This window comes from Callorhinus ursinus, unplaced genomic scaffold (genome assembly GCF_003265705.2).
Source record: "Callorhinus ursinus isolate GAN/ISIS: 27379988/994484 unplaced genomic scaffold, GSC_fseal_2.0 scaffold88, whole genome shotgun sequence".
NCBI classification, from domain to species: domain Eukaryota; kingdom Metazoa; phylum Chordata; class Mammalia; order Carnivora; family Otariidae; genus Callorhinus; species Callorhinus ursinus.
The window spans coordinates 2,511,874-2,521,942 of record NW_027397150.1 but is presented as its reverse complement, the minus strand read 5'-3'; the positions used below and the strand labels follow the sequence as shown (position 1 = coordinate 2,521,942).

Sequence of the window (10,069 nt, the reverse complement as noted above, 5' to 3'; positions counted from 1 at the left end):
TGGGGCCATGTGACTGGTTTTAGCCAATAGAAAATGGATGGAATTAATGTGCCAGGAAGTGAGGGACTCTGAGAAGTGGAGCCACATAATGCAAAGGGCCTGGGTCCAAGCCATCACATGGCAAGCGGCTGCCTGGTCTACACCAGACACGCATAGGAAAGTTTGGTTTTTGTTTGTTACCACAACATAGCCTGGACTCCCTAAGTCTCACACCATCCCCTTCAGTCCAGCCTGTGGTTCCATCCCAGCCTCACCTCTGATCGGCTGGCACCTTCCAGTGGGACTGTTTGGGTCTCTTTTCTACATGCAGCATCCTTCCCTTTTCCCTCACTTTTTCGTGGCAGAAGAGGTTTTTTGGAAGGGACATGCACACACACACACACGCGCGCACACACACACACACACAAATGGAATCAAAGAGCATTTCTGGGGGAAAGCAGTAAAAGGAAAGAAATGTCACTTTATATAAAAAAAATAAGCATAGTCCTCGCCTGCTAAGGAACAGGCACACCTCTCCAGGCATCCTGTTTCAGTTGGATCCAGTTACTTGAAGACCAGAGGCAAATACTACCTTTGACAGCCCAGGTCACTGGCACCAACTGTTCCCTGCTTCTTTCCCTCAAGCCAGCGCCAGATACATAGTTTGTTGGACCTACTGCAGAATTAAAATGTGGGGCCCCTTGTTCAAAAAGCAGGAAAAAAGTGCCATTAAATGTACTAAAATATAAAGTTTTTTCCTTTATTCCACAGCCTTTCTGTACTTGGGATGATTTTTTAAATTGCTATTTAATGTTCTAAGTAAAGGAAATTTTTAAAAATTTAAATTATTATGAATTTTATTATTTATATTGTGCAATGTTAGTTTTGAATGAAATAAGAGAATATTTAATTTGTATGTGAAATAATTGAAATTACTCAATTCATATTTGGTAGCTTATACATGCATATGCATTTTGTTTTTGCTAGAACAGTAGAAATCATGCAAAAAACTAACTTAACTTTTTATTTTACTTCTTTTTTTTTTTTAAAGACATTTATTCAGTGTCATGACCAGACTATTACATTTAGCAATCAACAGCATGGGTACAAAAAAAAAACTACATTAAAACCCTTTGTTGGAATGCTTTACATTTTCCACAGAACAGAAACTTAAATAACCTGTTACACAATTAGTCACAAATACAGTCCTCGAGTTTTTTGCCCATACACATGAGTATTGTCTAAAACACGTCTTCTTTTTTTTTTTTTTTGAATTCTGGCTTTATTCTGTACATCACTAATGATAAGCTAATCCTTATGTTTACAGAGGACCTTGAGATAATTAGCTAATGGTACTATTAGGCCGCCACGTTTAAAATTAGTTTATCTCATTTTTATGCCTTTTTAAATTTTATTTATTTTATTTTATTTTTTAAAATTTTTTATTGTTATGTTAATCACCATATATCACATCATTAGTTTTTGATGTGGTGTTCCATGATTCATTGTTTGTGCATAACACCCAGTGCTCCATGCAGAATCTGCCCTCTTTAATACCCATCACCAGGCTAACCCATCCCCCTACCCTCCTCCCCTCTAGAACCCTCAGTTTGTTTTTCAGAGTCCATTGTCTCTCATGGTTCGTCTCCCCCTCTGACTTACTCCCCTTCATTCTTCCCCTCCTACTATCTTCTTCTTTTTCTTTTTTCTTAACATATGTTGCATTATTTGTTTCAGAAGTACAGATCTGAGATTCAACAGTCTTGCACAATTCACAGCGCTCACCACAGCACATACCCTCCCCAATGTCTATCACCCAGCCACCCCAACCCTCCCACCCCCCACCACTCCAGCAACCCTCAGTTTGTTTCCTGAGATTAAGAATTCCTCATATCAGTGAGGTCATATGATACATGTCTTGCTCTGATGGACTTATTTCACTCAGCATAACACCCTCCAGTTCCATCCACGTCATTGCAAATGGCAAGATCTCATTCCTTTTGATGGCTGCATAATATTCCATTGTGTATATATACCACCTCTTCTTGATCCATTCATCTGTCGATGGACATCTTGGCTCTTTCCACAGTTTGGCTATTGTGGACATTGTTGCTATAAACATTGGAATGCAGTTGCCCCTTCAGATCCCTACATTTGTATCTTTGTGGTAAATACCCAGTAGTGCAATTGCTGGATTGTATGGTAGCTCTATTTTCAACTGTTTGAGGAACCTCCATACTGTTTTCCAGAGGGGTTGCACCAGCTTGCATTCCCACCAACAGTGTAGGAGGGTTCCCCTTTCTCCACATCCCCGCCAACAGCTGTCGTTTCCTGACTTGTTAATTTTAGCCATTCTGACTGGTGTGAGGTGGTATCTCATTGAGGTTTTGATTTGGATTTCCCTGATGCCGAGCGATGTTGAGCACTTTTTCATGTGTCTGTTGGCCATTTGGATGTCTTCTTTGGAAAAATGTCGTCTGTTCATGTCTTCTGCCCATTTCTTGATTGGATTATTTGCTCTTTGGGTGTTGAGTTTGATAAGTTCTTTATAGATTTTGGATACTAGCCCTTTATCTGATATGTCATTCGCAAATATTTTCTCCCATTCTGTCGGTTGTTTTTTGGTTTTGTGGACTGTTTCTTTTGCTGTGCAAAAGCTTTTTATCTTGATGAAATCCCAATAGTTCATTTTTGCCCTTGCTTCCCTTGCCTTTGGCGATGTTTCTAGGAAGAAGTTGCTGCGGCTGAGGTCGAAGAGGTTGCTGCCTGTGTTCTCCTTTAGGATTTTGATGGACTCCTGACTCACGTTTAGGTCTTTCAACCATTTGGAGTCTATTTTTGTGTGTGGTGTAAGGAAATGGTCCGGTTTCATTCTTCTGCATGTGGCTGTCCAATTTTCCCAACACCATTTGTTGAAGAGACTGTCTTTTTGCCATTGGACATTCTTTCCTGCTTTGTCAAAGATAAGTTGACCATAGAGTTGAGGGTCCATTTCTGGGCTCTCGATCCTGTTCCATTGATCTATGTGTCTGTTTCTGTGCCAGTACCATACTGTCTTGATGATGACAGCTTTGTAATAGAGCTGGAAGTCCGGAATTGTGATGCCGCCAGCTTTGCTTTTCTTTTTCAATATTCCTCTGGCTATTCGGGGTCTCTTCTGGTTCCATACAAATTATAGGATTATTTGTTCCATTTCTTTGAAAAAAGTGGATGGTATTTTGATGGGGAAAAATACGTCTTCTTTGTAGCAGCTAGGCTCGGCCACCACTGTGCTTGGCTGAGTTCACAAATCTCTTGTAACCTGTAGCTTCCCTGTCTCTTCTTCGGCTCTCCTCTCCTGCTAAGCTTTGTTTCCTGTAAGTGATTAAAACCTTCTGCCACTGCCGTAGCTACTGCTGCTGCTGGAACCACCATAACCACCTTGGTTTTGTGGTTTGGCAAGGTATTGGCCTCCACTATCATAGGGGCCAGAGCTTCTGCCTCCAAAATTTCCTCCTTTCATGGGTCCAAAATTTCCTCCTTTCATGGGTCCAAAATTTGAGGATTGATCGTTGTAATTGCCAAAATCATTATAGCTTCGACCACCTCCAAATTTGCTTCCATCATTACCAAATCCGTTATAGCCATCCCCACTGCACCAGATCCACCCCATCTCCACTGCCACCAAAGCCACCTCAACCACTGAAGTTCCCTCCATGACCAAAGTCATTCCCACCAAAACCACCTCCATGACCACCACCAAAGTTTCCAGAACCACTTCCACCTCTTTGGCTGGATGAAGCACTAGTCATCTCTTGCTTAGATAGGGCTTTCCTTACTTCACATTTGTGGCCATTCACAGCATGGAATTTTTGAATGACAATATTGTCTACAGAGTCATGGTCATCAAATGTTACAGAAGCAAAACCTCATTTTCTGGGTAAGATGGCTGCAGTGCGTGTGCTGAGGACCTGGAGCCAGAATGCTGGGCGGCTGATTTGTGTTTGCTACTTTCAAACATCTAAAACACAGGATAGGATAATGTATTCCATTCTCCATATCCTGAGAAGGAATGTGAATAAGAGGAGAGAGAAGAGTCTAATGGATAATTATGGTCATTAAAACAATAACTATTATACAGAAATGAAGGTATCATAATGATCATTTTGTAAGAGGCCCACTTTAATCATAAATAGCATCAAGGTGAATATAATCCAACGTTTTAATTTGCATTCAGAAATCCAGGCTGCTTCTAATGTTGTCTCACTGACTACTCTATGTCCAAGTGAAATTTTATAACAAACAAGAAATTGTTTTAAATCTACTTGATTTTTTCAAAATGAGAATCATGTAATTAGAAAATAATGAATCAAATGAATGTTATTTTTAAAATTTAGATAGTACGAAGAGTTACAAAGAAAATAAAATCATCGATAATCATATCACTGCTAACGTTTAGATCAAGGTGTCTGTATACATAGCTATTCTTTTTATAAAAATGAGATCATGCTATATCTACTATTTTGTAATTTGATTTTTTAATTTAACATTATGAGTAACTTTACATGTCAATAAATAATTCTACATTAAAAAAAAAAGAAGGGAAGCAAAACCTCTCTTTTTGCCACTGCCCTCGTCAGTCACGATCTCGATCACTTCAATTTTCCCATACTGTTCAAAATAATCTCTTAGATGATCTTCTTCAGTGCCCTCTTTAAGGCCACCAGCAAAAATCTTTTTCACAGTTAAGTGGGCACCAGGTCTTTGAGAATCTTCTCTTGAGACAGCCCCCTTTGGTTCCACAACTCTTCCATCCACCTTGTGTGGCCTTGCGTTCATGGCTGCATCCATCTCCTCCACAGTGGCATACGTGACAAAGCCAAAGCCTCTGGAGCGCTTGGTGTCCGGATCTCTCATTACCACACAGTCCGTAAGCATTCTCCATTGCTAAAATGGCTCCTCAGACTCTCAATGGTTGTTTCAAAGCTCAAACCACCGACGAAGCGCTTCTGCAGCTGTTCAGGTTTTTTGGGAGACTCTGACTTAGACATGACAGGGGTCGGAGGGGAGACTTTAATGATGCTTACTTGGCGGTGTCCACAGGCAGAAAGGAGTAATCTAATGAACGTATCTCTTTATTTTATTTCATGAGGCACACACATTTTCCCAACATTCTGTGGAAGCCAGTGGCTTTCATGACACAATTCCTTTGAAGTCATTTTGAGTCTCTGTGAACTCCTACAGACTGCTGATCCCCTGGATTCTGTACTCGTGGGGCACCACGAATGTTACATTTGGATGAGGCAGCCAGAACGGGATGGACATGCATACTGCATGGATTTCCTCTGTTCATGTGCATGCTCCATTGTCCCAAAGGAATTCACTTAAAAAACACAAGTTGAAAGATGAAATGATTAAGAATTTCAAGATGGTGACAGCAGAGCACCAAACCAAGTGAAGAGCCTTCTGATCATAGGGTCCTGTTTGACTTAATCGGTTGTATACGCATGCAGCTGGGTTTGCCTCAAGGATACCTGATACCTTACACCCAGACAATACCTTCTCTGGGAGTTCCAGTACAAGGACCTAGCCTTATTCTCATGGATTCCCCAGCCCCTCATATGTTTATATACATTAAAACTTAGTGGGGAGGTTTTCAGTGAACTTAAATGTTAAAAAAAAAAAAGAGACGGGGCCCCTGGGTGGCTCAGTCGGTTAAGTATCTGCTTTCTGTTCAGGTCACAATCCCAGGGTCCTGAGATCGAGGCCCTGAGAGTCGGGCTCCCTGCTCAGTGGGGAGTCTGCTTCCCCTCTGCCTCTGCCCCTCCCCCAACTTGTGCTTGCAAATGCTCTCTCTCTCAAATAAATAAAATCTATAAAAATAAAAAGACAATAGTTTTCCAAATGGAGTGACTTGTAAGCCCGTGTTGCCAAACCAAGACTTAATACCTAACTTAATTACAGTTTCAATCTCTTCTAGGTTGAATCTGGAATTACCAGATTACCTCATTGCCCCTAAAAGAAGGTGACCTTGCCTGAAACAATCCACTCTTTGCTAGTAACTTTTGTCCTGCTCTCTTCTGCCTATGAAAGTCTTTCATTTCATACAGCTCTTCAGAGCTCCTTTCTATCTGCAAATGGGATGCTGCCTGACTCATGAGTAAGACCAGTAAGATCTTTAAAATGCACTCAGTTGAAATTTTTAAAAATATTTTATTTATTTATTTAGAGCCTGCAGGAGCAGGGGGAGGGGCAGAGGGAGAGAAAGAATCTCCAGCTGACTCCTCACTGAGCACAGGGCCCAACACATGACCATTTCCACACATGACCCCGAGATCATGACCTGAGCCAAAACAAGAGTAGGACGCCCAACCGACTGAGCCACCCAGGTGCATTAATGAGCCATTTGTCTTTGCGCAAAGAAGATATTCCAGCATTTGCCCAAAGTTCTTAACTGTGAACAGCCTCCTGTGAACAGCCTCCAGTAAGTCCCATCCTTCATCCTTACTTAGGATGACATCTTTGCCGTCCTCCCTCAGGCCACTCTGGTGAGTTCTGCAGCACTGCCCTCTGCTGGCACCACTGCAGCCCGTTTAAGTACAAGGTAAAGCTGGGGATGAGGTCAATGCTACAAAAACTTTCACTTTAACTGCAGCAAGCCTGGGCATCTTGTGAAAATACAGACCGAGTGAGTAGGTCTGAGGTGAGGACTGAGATTCTGCATTTTAAACAAGATTCTAGGAGATACTGATGCCCTTGTCCACAGACCTTTTTTTTTCCTCTGTAAGTTTTTTTAAAATTTTTTATTGTTATGTTAATCACCATACCTTACATCATTAGTTTTTGATGTGGTGTTCCACAATTCATTGTTTGCGTATAACACCCAGTGCTCCATGCAGAACCTGCCCTCTTTAATACCCATCACCAGGCTAACCCATCCTCACCCCCCTCCCCTCTAGAACCCTCAGTTTGTTTCTCAGAGTCCGTCGTCTCTCATGGTTCATCTCCCCTTCCGATTTCCCCCCCTTCATTCTCCCCCCCTTGCTATCCTCTTCTTCTTCTTTTTTTAAAACATATATTGCATTATTTGTTTCAGAGGTACAGATCTGTGATTCAATAGTCTTGCACAATTCACAGCGCTCACCATAGCACATACCTTCCTCAATGTCTATCACCCGGCCACCCCATCCCTCCCACCCCCAACCACTCCAGCAACCATACAATCCAGCAATTGCACTACTGGGTATTTACCCCAAAATTCAAATGTAGGGATCCAAAGGGGTACGTGCACCCCGATGTTTATAGCAGCAATGTCCACAATAGCCAAGCTGTGGAAAGAGCCAAGATGTCCACTGACAGACGAATGGATAAAGAAGATGTGGTATATATACACAATGGAATATTATGCAGCCATCAAAAGGAATGAGATCTTGCCATTTGCAACGACGTGGATGGAACTGGAGGGTGTTATGCTGAGCGGAATAAGTCCACAGACCATTTTTTGAGCCGTAAGGCACAAGATGTCCCTGAGCTCCCTGGTTCTAGGCCTGTCCAAGAGACTTGGTTTTCTCCCACTTCCTGCCCTGTTCTGCTCCTGGACACCACACTCCTTCCCTTCTCAAGTTAAAACGTCCAGTGGTTCCTCCCGGGTTCCCACGATCCCCAGGTGTACCACTATGTCCAGCTCGTCCCAGAAGGCAACACAAGGTGACACACAGAAGGTTTGCAAGACCAAGAGCTCCTGAGAAGTGAGAGAATTCAGCCTTCATATCTGGCCCTGGTGGTGGGATCTGGACCACTAAATTAGACCTGGACCCTTTGACCAATAAGCTTATTCATTCCCCACCCATATTTCCTGAGCACTGGGCCATACTGGGTACTGGGAGCTGCTTAATGAGAGCTAACATTGACTGATGTCATCAAGGTGCCTGGCTCTGTGCTGAGCAATTTGCCTGAATGCACTCTTTTAAGGAATGGGGATGGGTACTGGAAGAAGAAATCTTTCTAAACTGTTCATTAGGGATTTGGATTTAAGATTTTATTTATTTGAGTGAGAGAGAGGGCCCGTGTGCATGGCGGTGGGGAGGGGCAGAGGGAAAGGGAGAAGCAGACTTCCCTCTGAGCAGGGAGCCGGACTGGGGGCTCTGGCTTTATCCCAGGACCCTGAGATCATTACCTGAGCCCAAGGCAGATACTTAACAACTGAATCACCCAGGCGCCCCAGGGATTTGGATTTAAATGGCTTCCTTGACCCTGTTAATTCTACACAATTCTTGCTGAGACCAAAGCTATCTTAGAAAGGTCCCATCCTTCATCCTTACTTCTTATCGAGGAGTTACAGGATCAACCTCCTCCAGGGCCTTGGGGCTATGTTCAAGTGCACTTGTTAAAGTGGCACCCAGAGAGGTGTGCTCTCCCCTCTCCCTACCTGCTGATCCCTCAGAAGACTGCATGGTGGGAAAGGGGACAGATTTAGCCCAGAGTCACCTGCATCAGCTGCAAAGTGGTAACCACAAGCCCTTATTCTCATTCACCAGCTGCAGGGCCTCTCCTGCTGTGGTCCTGCAGGGCCAGCTGTGGCCCAGTCTCTTTCTTTGTGCAGTCTCCTCCCTGACCCCAGCCTCTAGTCTCTCCTCTCCTCCACCATCTTCTCCCTTTCCCAAATTCTCTCATCTCATTTGCTATTCCCATCATCTTCCCATCTCTTATTTTTTTGCTCTTCTCGTCCATATCATCCTGTGGATCATTTCTTTCATTAGTTCTAGTCTTCACTCAGCCATTTCTGCCTCTGATGTCCCATCTGCCCACAAGGGTCTGCACAGCCCCTGAGAGGTGATGCTTTGGTTGGTTTCTTTCCTCCCTTTGTGAAATAAGAAGTGTGGTCCCCTCAGTAAATGTCTTCTAGAGCTGTGACTTCTGTGCTGGGGGTCCAGCTCAAGCAGAGCTCCCTTTGGAGCTTTAACTGGATTCCAGTGGGACTTTTCCTCATGCCTCAAATTTAAAGCAAGGACAAAGAGACTTCACTTTCTAAAGAGAGCTACAAATAAGTTGGGGATAGTACCACCTCCAGGGGTGACTGAAGTGATTTTTTTTTTTGTCGGGGCAAATACACTTTATTCAGTCCTGGCATCAGGCTGGCGGAGTCCTGCTGTGGGTGCCAGTGCCCCAGATCAGAGGGATCCCTCCCCTCAACTACTAGACGTTCTCCAAGACCACAGACAGTGACATCTCTTCACTCACATGACGTTTTCTGGGTTTTTTCATTGTCTCTTTGTTGTTGTTTTTCTTAAAAAAAAAAGAAAAGAAAGAAGAGAAAGAGAGAGAGAGAAAGAGAGAGACAGAGAGAGAGAGCGTGAGAAAGGCCCAGAGCCGGAGCACCAAGCTTAAAGGGGGCAGCTGGTGGCTTTGTCAGCGACGGGAACGCGTGGGGCAGAAACCTGTGGAGACCCTGGGCAGGGGTCCAGGAGGACTCTGGGACCGTTTGTTCCTGAGAGTTGTGTGTGTATGAATGAGAGTGTGTGCACACCCAGGAGGGTGAACACACGCCGGTGAGATACAGGTAGTGAGGGCAGAAGGGGGCGTGGGGCGGCCGGAGGGGCAAGACTTGAGCGGGGACTTGGGGAGTAATGTGGCAGGGTCCCCGAGGGCACCCCGGAACTGAACACAACCTCCTCAGACAGCAGCGCTATCCCGAGGTTTCACATGGAAAAAAAGTCGTAAACGGCACACCTCCACTACGCGGACCCTCCCTTCAGTCTCACTGGCCCAGTCCATAGTCTCTCTCACCAGCTGTTTAAAAGTAGGGCTCTTCTCACAAAGAAATGGAAAAACGTTCCATGCTCATGGATTGGGAGAATCAACATTGTGAAGATGTCAATGCTACCTAGAGCAATCTACACATTCAATGCAATCCCCATCAAAATACCATCCACTTTTTTCAAAGAAATGGAACAAATAATCCTAAAATTTGTATGGAACCAGAAGAGACCCCGAATAGCCAGAGGAATACTGAAAAAGAAAAGCAAAGCTGGCGGCATCACAATTCCGGACTTCCAGCTCTATTACAAAGCTGTCATCATCAAGACAGTATGGTACTGGCACAAAAACAGAC

At 43.8% G+C, this 10,069-nt stretch overlaps 1 pseudogene; it reads right to left on the bottom strand.

Moving 5' to 3' along the window:
- Positions 1 to 5,994: 5,994 nt before the first annotated feature.
- The window catches only part of LOC112814958 (transcription factor SOX-12-like), a 6,780-nt pseudogene continuing 2,705 nt past the window's right edge, over positions 5,995 to 10,069 (bottom strand).